The sequence below is a fragment of the Helianthus annuus genome, chromosome 10 (assembly GCF_002127325.2).
Source record: "Helianthus annuus cultivar XRQ/B chromosome 10, HanXRQr2.0-SUNRISE, whole genome shotgun sequence".
In the NCBI taxonomy this organism is placed as follows: domain Eukaryota; kingdom Viridiplantae; phylum Streptophyta; class Magnoliopsida; order Asterales; family Asteraceae; genus Helianthus; species Helianthus annuus.
Genome location: NC_035442.2, coordinates 24,635,763 through 24,645,801, shown reverse-complemented (window position 1 = coordinate 24,645,801; position 10,039 = coordinate 24,635,763). Strand labels below are relative to the sequence as shown.

The 10,039-nt window shown below is 39.8% G+C and overlaps 1 non-coding gene across 1 annotated transcript; it reads left to right on the top strand.

The window, feature by feature from the left end:
- Window positions 1–8,231: 8,231 nt before the first annotated feature.
- LOC118483652 lies at window positions 8,232–8,338 on the top strand. Its single transcript, XR_004870939.1, has one exon. It is a non-coding gene; the product is annotated as a small nucleolar RNA R71 (small nucleolar RNA).
- The last annotated feature ends 1,701 nt before the right edge of the window (window positions 8,339–10,039 follow it).

The following is a 10,039-nucleotide window of genomic DNA, read 5'->3' as shown; positions in this document are numbered from 1 at the left end:
CAATCCTTTTCATCATGAATATGTTCAGATCTATGCAAGATCTTTGTTTATTTGTGTGGAAATCGTTCAGAGCCGAGTTGTTCTTGGTGGATTGAAGCCAAAACATGAAGTTCATAAGAACACCATGATGACATCATCCTAGAACACCTCAAATCTAGTGATTTCACGGTTAAAAGTTAAGATTCAAAAGATAGAAAGGTGTAGGAGTGCGTGTAGATTAAGAAAGTACAAGATTTAGGTTGTAAACTTACAAAAATCGCGAGAAATCTGAAGAAAAGTGGGCAAGGAGCGTTGGTCGGATGAGAGAGATGCAAGAGGTGAAGTTGTGATGTGACAGGAGGTATTTATAGGGTTTCCATAAATGGAAAGGGGGAAAAGTGGATGAGAGTGGCTGGCCGATCGAGTGGCAGCCCGATCGGGTGGCAACTTGATCGGGTGGCAATCCGATCGGACGATAATCCGATCGGGTGGCACCTCGATCGGTTGGCCACTCGATGCAAGTGTTCGGCGCGATGAGTTTTGCGGTTTCGATTTGCGTGATGAGCGTTGCAATGCGATAGAGTTTCCTATTCAAATTACTTTTAATCCCAACTACTATATCAATATACAATCATCCTAACTTAACTTGCATTTTGCGTTTGCGATTCGATTGCGACTGCGTTTCGATTAATCACCACAATACAAGCATAAATAAACACGCACAAGTAACACATAAATAGCACACACACGTAAAACAATATCCAGAACACATAATTCGAGCTGCGAATGCGATTGCGATAAGCGAGTAAGCGATAAAACAAGCGATATACATCGATAAATAGCGATAAAACCTCGATTATTAATAAGTACATCACATAATACAACTAACGTAAAAGCATAAATCGATTATTTACAAATCAAAGAAGTCAAAACAATAGTTGAGCAAGGAGTGACAGATCACAATTAGCAATCCTTTCTTCCTTTGACTTCAATCTTGACTTTGACTTTGACATTCGAAACACGGGGTGTTACACGTATTAAAGACACTTCTAACTTTACAATTGGTATACTATATTATTTACAAACCATAAAAGTATGTAGTTGAATTCAAATATATCAATGCCCCCAATAGAGACTATTTTTAAGGGAATAATTCTATAAAAAGGAATATTAATATATCTCTCTTACATACTCAATTATATATATATATATATGTGTGTGTGTGTGTGTGTGTTTTTTATTTAGCAAGTTATATGTGTAATAAGGTGCTATAATGTGAGCTTTGTTGGTTTTCCGTGCTAGATATTTTTGTTCGTTCTGCTTTGTGAGTTGTACAATGTAAGGCTTTATATAGTTGTTTTTTATGTTATGTAAGTTGTACGGTAGTGCGCTTTATATAGACTCAAACCCTCATCGCCTCATTTTGTTTCTTTTGTCTTCTTGTTTTGTCTGATGCCTTCTCCAACGAGCTTAGGTGAGCCTTTGTGTTGTTTTTCTAGTTCATGTTTTTTGACGGAATGCGTACAGGTGGCTTTGTTTTTTAACGATTCATATGTTTTGGTTTTATGTTTCGTTGTTGGTCGAATGATCTCTATACGTGTAGATTTAGACGTTTTTATGTGTTTACCTTTTAAGGGTATCTGTTAGTGTTTGCATTTTTTATTTTGACGATCGGTTATGAGGATGAGTACACACTCATCTGAGACTTGGTGGGTTTGTTGGTATGTTGGGTATTTGTAATTGTGTGGTCATTTTTATGCACTTGTAGATGTTTGGTCCAAGATGGTGAGTTTAGTCTCATCTGAGACATGTTTGTGTTGATTTGTGTTTGCATGTGGTTTTATGGTGTTAAATGGTTGTCTACGCAAGCTTATTTGGTCGATGACGATGATTGTCGAGTCGTCGGAGACTAGGTGCGGTTGTTAATCTGTTTCTATCCTTTTCATTTTGGGCTATGGTTCTTAATTTCATTTTTGTATATTTGGGGACTTCTTGAAATTTGGGTGTCCTTTGGGTCTATGATGCCATGCTGAGACATAATTTGTATACTGCTTTGTGTCACACCCCGCTCCCCCAGTGGGCCCGGATGTGGGATATTAGCGTGACGATTGTATACCAGTTTCACAACGCAACGAAAATAGGGAGTTACGTAATAATAAAGTACAAGTATTTAGAAACTCCCAAAATATATTAAAAAATTTAAGTATCGATATTTGATACAATATATCCCAAAGGTGGATCGAATAAAAACTTTAAATGGACTTGGAGACATCATTGATCTTTGACAATGGAGTCGCGACTTCCAAAATGATAGACCGAACCCTATCCAGCCTACTATTTAGATTCGTCACTTGTAAGTTAATCTTTATCAGTTTTTTCCTTGGTAAATACAGTTAACAGACACATTTATAAATCATTTAATGATCACAGGATAAGTATCTTGGTATACTAGTTTTACATGCTTGTCACATTCGGGAACTAGTACTAGCTAGTGTTTGATCAATATACACACCATTGTTTTGTGTTTGTCAGGTGTATACCTACACCCCACACTTATGGTCATTGCAATAATGGATACCTAGGAACCCGGATATACGTGTTATCAACCCTAAATGATTTATGTTAATCAAGCAATACATATTAAATCGAATTATCACTTTGTAAGCATTTAGCCCATTATATGATACAAGAACCGAGGGGTTATATACCATATCCCAAGTTTTAATAAAACAAGTAAAAAGTATTTACATGTACTAGCAGTTGAACACAACGTATTCGGTTTGTAGTACAACCGGGTCAAAGTTTATTGGCTTACGGTGCAATTACAGGTGGGCTCTATAGTCACAGAGTGGATGGAAATAATACCCATGAGAATCGTTACTAATCATTATTGGTCACTGAGACTTGATCGGTTAATTTGGATTCAAGTACGCTTTCATTAGATTAAACGATGACCGAATAGAATGTTGGTTATAACCGTACGAGTGAGGAGTCTCGTACAATATGGTTTGTCAACCTAGCATTCTGATGTTGAAAAGGTTTTTGGAAAGGTATTGACCCGTTACGATTCGCTTAAATTGGCTTAACCATTTTTAACAAGTCATATTCGTATATATAGGTTCAGACGGGTTCGTGACAAGTTGGTGTGCGTTCGGCGTGATATATTTTTATTGATATTTTAAGCCCATTTTACACATTAGTCAAGTTTTAAATTTATAAAACACGATATTCTACTGACACTAAACACACACTTGGGCAAGTACACCCATCGTGAGCGTAGTGTAGCGTTGGTAAGATACCGAGGTCGTCCAAGGACACAAGAGCATTTAGTACCGGTTTATCCTCAACGTCTAGTCAATCTAAATTTTTTGAGAAAAGTTTTTGAAACATAAAAATAAAGACTAAAAATACAAATATAAATAAAATAAAAACAGATTGACAAGATAGAATCACTTGGATCCGACTCGTCTTTAATGTATCCTTTGATGATTTTCGCACTTTCGGACTTTTTAAGAGATTATCTTAGTTATAATAGTAGGCCACTCTTTTGAAGGTGATGTTACCATCATCCCAGTGGTTTGAGTCAGCAGGGATACAATCCCAAAGGGTCGGAATATTGAAAGATAATTAAGTTAGTTATTAATGCGAAAAGTGGTAGGCCCCTCTTTTAAAGGTGACGTTACCCTCGGCTAAGTGGTTTGAGTCAGCAAGGATACAATCCCAAGAAGCCGGCTTAAAGTATTAATAGTTGTTTACATATGAGGGGTTCAATCTATTCGCACCACCGACATCCAATACCAGTTGGTATTGAAGGAGATCCTAGTAAGCTTGAATCAGGTCCTTGCAGGATATATACATTGAACAAGGCAAGAACCTTACTAAACCATTCCCCCAACCCCCGACCAGGCAGTCAACATGCCTTTATATAGACCGTAAAGACATGAATGATGTAATCTTTTACTTTATATACACAGTAAAGTAACTTCAAGAAACCACGGAAAAATGATAAGAGAAATTCACCTTCAACATAAGAAACTAGTTATTAAAGTTATTAATACAAACCCAAATAAAAAGTTTCGAAAGATTAAAAATCAAAAGTAATACATAAAAGATGTGTCTTCACCAAGTGATGTATGAGGCTTAACCAAACATGACCTTTGATTGGCAAGAACCCTTACAATCAATCTTGGATCCCGAGACTACTACACACTCTAAAGATGGATGATGGATGATGGTGGTGGGTGTTGGTGTTGTAGTGATGGTGGAGTGGTGGCAAAGTGAGAGAGTAGTGGTTTGCCAAGGGATGCCTTTGAAGTGAACCAATCACCCCTATTTATAGCCTGCACAGAACTCTGGCCACGGCCCCGTGCCCGCTTTGCACGCCCCGTGGCCAGCCTTTTCTCTTCCTTCATTAATTACGAGTGTCAGCAGAGGGCCCCACACGACCCTGTGTCTCCTGGGCACGGCCCCGTGGTCAACTTCGTATCTGTACTATCAAGATTTGGCAAAATTTTGCGTATCTTTGCGTTGACCATGCCCCGTGCTGAGTTAGGCACACCCACGTGGTGGGCGTGGAAGCTTCTACAATTTTGTCTTTTGTGCAGGTCCCTGACCACGCCCCGTGTTCAGCTGGGCACGGCCCCGTGGCCCGTCTTCTAATTCCTTGTTTTTACTTTGGGGATGCTGCCGAGGGGTCGGGCATGTCACGTTTATTCCTTTTCTTTGTATTTATGTTGGTTTTGGCTGCTTATTTGCTTCTTTTGTTCCTTTAAGCTCATTTGGTCCTGTAAATTCAAAAGGAAGAAAGAAACACGCTTTTTCCAACATTAGTACTAAAAAGGGTTAGTTTTATACCTCATTTGATGTAATTTATATGTTGCATTTTACACACATCAAATACCCCCACACTTGAATCTTTGTTGTCCTCAAGCAAAACTCTTTAATATGTGGCTTACACACCCGAATGGAAGAGGTAGAGGAGAAGTTTTGGGCCCATCTTGAGTGTCGGGAATCCAAGATCTTTATTGAGTTTTATTATTGTTTTATTTACAATCCTATTCGTCATAATTTATTTAGAACGATTTATAAGAAAAAATTACTTATTTTGGCATAACATGCCTTTTTTAAAATTCCATTTATATACAAGTTCACTCGGTCGAAGATGTATTTTTGTGAAACACTCGAGACCGGCATGGAACTTACTTCTATCATATGCTTGCCAAGTGATCAAACCTCCTCCTTTTTAACTATAAACCTTTGTAAATATCAAGAGTACTTTGGGAAGGGTTAGGCTTGGGCTAACGGTAGGTGGTTTTGGTTAGTGGTTAGTAAAAATGGCTAAAAGCGTAAAAAGCGTCGGTCGTCGTAAAACTTTTTTTGTTTTTGTGACTTTTATTCATACTAATCACATTCAAACAAGATTTCTTTGAGAAACATGTTTGTTTATTGCAAGACTTTCATTTTTTTTTTTTTGATGTCACATGATAACCGAGCTTTTTACTAAAACAAAGGGTTTTGAAAAGAAAAAGGTTTTAGTGGGTAGGGTGTTTGTTTGTGGGTTTTGAAATGAAAAGGTTTAGGCTCAAAGGGGTTAACTAGGGGGATTTTGGGTAGGTGATAAAAAAAATGAAAAATATTGGTGTTGAAAGGAAATAGTCCTAATGCCTCTATCATTTACTTACTTGGGTTCAAGTTGGTAAGGACCTGGAATGTATCGTCGTGGCAAGTTCTAGAGTCGTAAGAACCAAGCGGCTATTCACACAAGAAACGGAAAATGAGCATTTAGTTTAAAGATATATGCTTGTATGCTCAATGAAGACTCAAAACTCACTTGTTATGGGAATGGGTTTATAATGTGATCAAGTATATATAATCACATTTTAATTAGATTTGTCATGCCTTTTCATAATTTAATTATTCGGTTCTTTTTATCACGACGCTATCGGTTAATTTGTAAAAATATAACCTTTTTCAGAACTTGTTATTCCCGAATTAAACCAAGACAAGTAATAAAAATGAAAATTTTTGAAAAAATTTGGGGTGATTAGCGGTTCCAATAGAGTTTGTGTAAGGCTTTTTATTAGGACTTGCAAGATTCAATGGTTTTAGCATCCCCCCACACTTAAATTACACATTGTCCTCAATGTGTCCGAAAATAAGTTTTTAAGTTGATTCGAATGCGTAAAGGGTGTCGAAAAACAAATTTTTATGATATTGGGCGTCTGGCCACGGCCCCGTGTGGTCCGGGCACGACCCCGTAGTAAGATCGCCAATATCATGATTAAACAGAAGGTTGGCCACGGGGCGTGTTCAGCGAGCACGGCCCGTGGCCAGTTACCTGAATTGGGCAATTTTTCTGCAGAGCCTGGGCACGGGGCGTGTTGGGCTGAACACGGCCCCGTGCTGAACTTGCTGAAATGCTGGAAAAGTTGTCAGGAGGCTCTGTTTTCGTGCATGGGGTGTGGTTTTAACATTCCCTTTGGCAGCCTCCATCTTTTCGAGTGTAGTTTATTCCCGAAAAGTAAAACTAAACTAGAAAACATAAAATTTAAACTAAACTAAAAACTACGGATACTTCCTCGGAATGCCTCAGTGGTGCGCCACGTTTATAAGGGTCCTTGGCTAGACCCAAAGTCAGTCATATGTTACCCGAGCGGGATGTCTCGCATCCTGTGTTGCACCGTTGGAGAGCGTTATCCAAGCTTGAGTCTATGACATCTATGTAGTTAACCGGGTCGTCCTCTACTCTTTTCCCAACCCCCGAATTTCATCTCCTTGTCTTTAGCCCTTAATGTTAACTTCCCATCACTCATATCCACCATTGCACGAGCGGTGGCAAGGAATGGTCTTCCAAGAATGAGTGGTACTTCGGTGTCTTCCTCCATGTCGAGTATGTCATAGTCGGCCGGGAAGACAAAGTCTCCGAATTTTACCAATAAATTCTCGACGACACCTTGTGGGTGTTTGATAAACCTATCGGCAAGTTGTATGCTCATCTTTGTGGGGCTCGTCTTACCTAGTCCGAGAAGGTCAAACATTGATGCGGCATGAGATTGATGCTAGCCCCAAGGTCAGCTAGTGCATTTCGTATAGGTGATCCCCCAATGGAACAAGGGATGATGAAGCTTCCGGGGTCGATTTTCTTTTGTAGGAGTTTGTTGAATAGTACGGTGGAGCATTCTTCACTTAGATTGACCAATTGCAGTGTTTCAATCTTCCTCTTGTGGGTGAGGAAGTCTCTTATGAATTTTGAGTACTTTGGCATTTGAGTGAGGACTTCCACAAATGGAATATTGATATGCAATTGTTTTAGTAAGTTTATGAATTTTGTGAATTGCTCGTCGGTCTTTTGGCGAAGTAGCCGACTGGGGTAGGGTACCGAGGGGTTTTTGGTAGGTTCGGAATTTGGCGGAGGAGTTGTTTCCTTATGGGTTGGTGGCGAAGTCGTGGTTTGGATGGGTGGACTATTGTTGGTTGGGTGTAGTGGGGCTTCCTCGGGACCTACGGTCCGGTTTCTTAGTGTTATGAGGTGTACTTGCGCCATTGGGTTGGTTTCGGTATTGCTAGGTAATGCGCCTTGTGGTCTCTCGGAGAAATTTTGGGCTAGTTGATTTAGTTGTTTTTCAATGTTTTGAATACTAGCTTGTTGATTTATAAAGTTGGATTCTGCTTGTAGGAATCGATCCGAGTACCTTTTTTCGGTTTCGGAGATGAGGCGTGAAACGAGGTCTTCAAACCTCTCTCGTCCCCCTTGTTGTTGTTGAGTGAAATTTTGTGACTCATTTCTTGGTTGTGGTTGAAAGTTTGTTCGTTGATTTTGATTTTGTTGGTTACTACTATTGCCGGGCTCCCTCCAACCAAGGTTAGGGTGGTTACGCCATCTTTGGTTGTAAGTACCCGTTTGATTATCCATTTCTTTCATACAACTCCAATTTTCATGTGTCCCACCACACCCTTCACAAGCCATAACCGAGGCCGTTTTTTTCATTTCTAACTTTTTGATTTTTGAAGATAGGGCCTCGATTTGGGCTTGTAAAGAGGTGTTCTCATCTTCTTTATGGGCGCCCGTGGCAATGGATTTTGTGCCTCGGGGGGTGTGCCATTGAAAATTGTTTTGAGCAATTTCCTCAAATTGATTATAAATTACATTTGGGCGACGATTACCTAAGAGTCCCCCAGAGCTAGAGTTGAGTGTTTGTCTCGTATGTGGCCACAACCCATTATAGAAAGTGGATACTTGTTGCCACACTACGAGACCATGATGAGGACATTTCCTCAATAACTCCTTGAATCTTTCCCAAGTTTCATATAAGGATTCCCCGTCCTCTTGTGAATATGTATTGATTTCAGTCATTAATTTAGCGGTTTTAGAGGGCGGGAAATACTTATATAGAAATTTTTGGGCAAGTTCATCCCAATTGTTTACCGAACCACTTGGGAGGGTGTTTAGCCAAGCCTTAGCTCGGTCTTTTAGTGAAAATGGGAACATTCGGAGGCGGATGGCATCGTTTGATGCTCCGTTGATCCGGAAAGTGTCACATATTTCCAAAAAGTTGGTAATATGTAAATGGGGATCTTCAACAGCTAGGACATGGATGGTTGCGGAATTTTGGAGCATTTGAATCAAAATGCGGCCAAAGTTCGAAGTCCTTGGCATCGACATTCGGTGCATAGATGGCGGCTCCGAGATTACCGACCGTGGGAGTAGGTAATCAATTAGGGTACGCTGATCCGCCATTGGGAGTTGGTCCCCCGAAGCCTTCTCTTGATTTTTGGCTTTTAGTCTGTTTCCAAGTCCTGCGATAAAAATAAAAAAGGAACATCGATCTGATCTCCCACCACGGCCCCGTGGACGCTGACCACGGCCCGTGGTCGTGGTTTGAGTAGTTGTTTTCTGCGTCCGAGTTACTGGGGAGTTCAGCATGGCCCCGTGGTGCACCACCACGGCCCCGTGGTCACTCTTCTGTAACTCAGAAAACAAAAACTGCCAGTAAGAATGATGGGCACGGCCCCGTGTCCGACCGAGCACAGCCCGTGCTGAAGTCCGCAGAAACTGAAAAATTTAGAAAAATCTTAAAAAAAAAACAGAAAAATAAGTAAAAATAATTAGGCCGTTGATTTTAAACTTTCTTAAAATCCTTGTGTCCCCTGCAACAGCGCCAAAAACTTGGTGTGCGTTCGGCGTGATATATTTTTATTGATATTTTAAGCCCATTTTACACATTAGTCAAGTTTTAAATTTATAAAACACGATATTCTACCAACACTAAACACACACTTGGGCAAGTGCACCCATCATGAGCGTAGTATAGCGTTGGTAAGATACCGAGGTCGTCCAAGGACACAAGAGCTTTTAGTACTGGTTTATCCTCAACGTCTAATCAATCTAAATTTTTTGAGAAAGGTTTTTGAAACATAAAAATAAAGACTAAAATGCAAATATAAATAAAATAAAAACAAATAGACAACATAGAATCACTTGGATCCGACTCGTCTTTAATGTATCCTTTGATGATTTTCGCACTTTCGGACTTTTTAAGAGATTATCTTAGTTATAGTAGTAGGCCCCTCTTTTGAAGGTGATGTTACCCTCAACCCAGTGGTTTGAGTCAGCAGGGATACAATCACAAAGGGTTGGAATATTGAAAGATAATTAAGTTAGTTATTAATGCGAAAAGTGGTAGGCCCCTCTTTTGAAAGTGACGTTACCCTCGGCTAAGTGGTTCAAGTCAGCAAGGAAACAATCCCAAGAAGCCGGTTTAAAGTATTAATATTAGTTTACATATGATGTGTTCAAGCTATTCACACCCCCGCCATCCAATACTAGTGGGCATTGAAGGGGGTCCTAGTAAGCTTGAACCAGGTACTTGCAGGATCTATACACTTCACAAGGCAAGAACCTTACCAAACCATTCCCCAAACCCCCGAGCAGGTAGTCAACATGCCTTTATATAGACCGTAAAGACATGAATGATGCAATCTTTTACTTTATATAGACAGTAAAGTAACTTCAAGACACCACGGAAAAATGATAAGAAAAATTCACCTTCAACATAAGCAA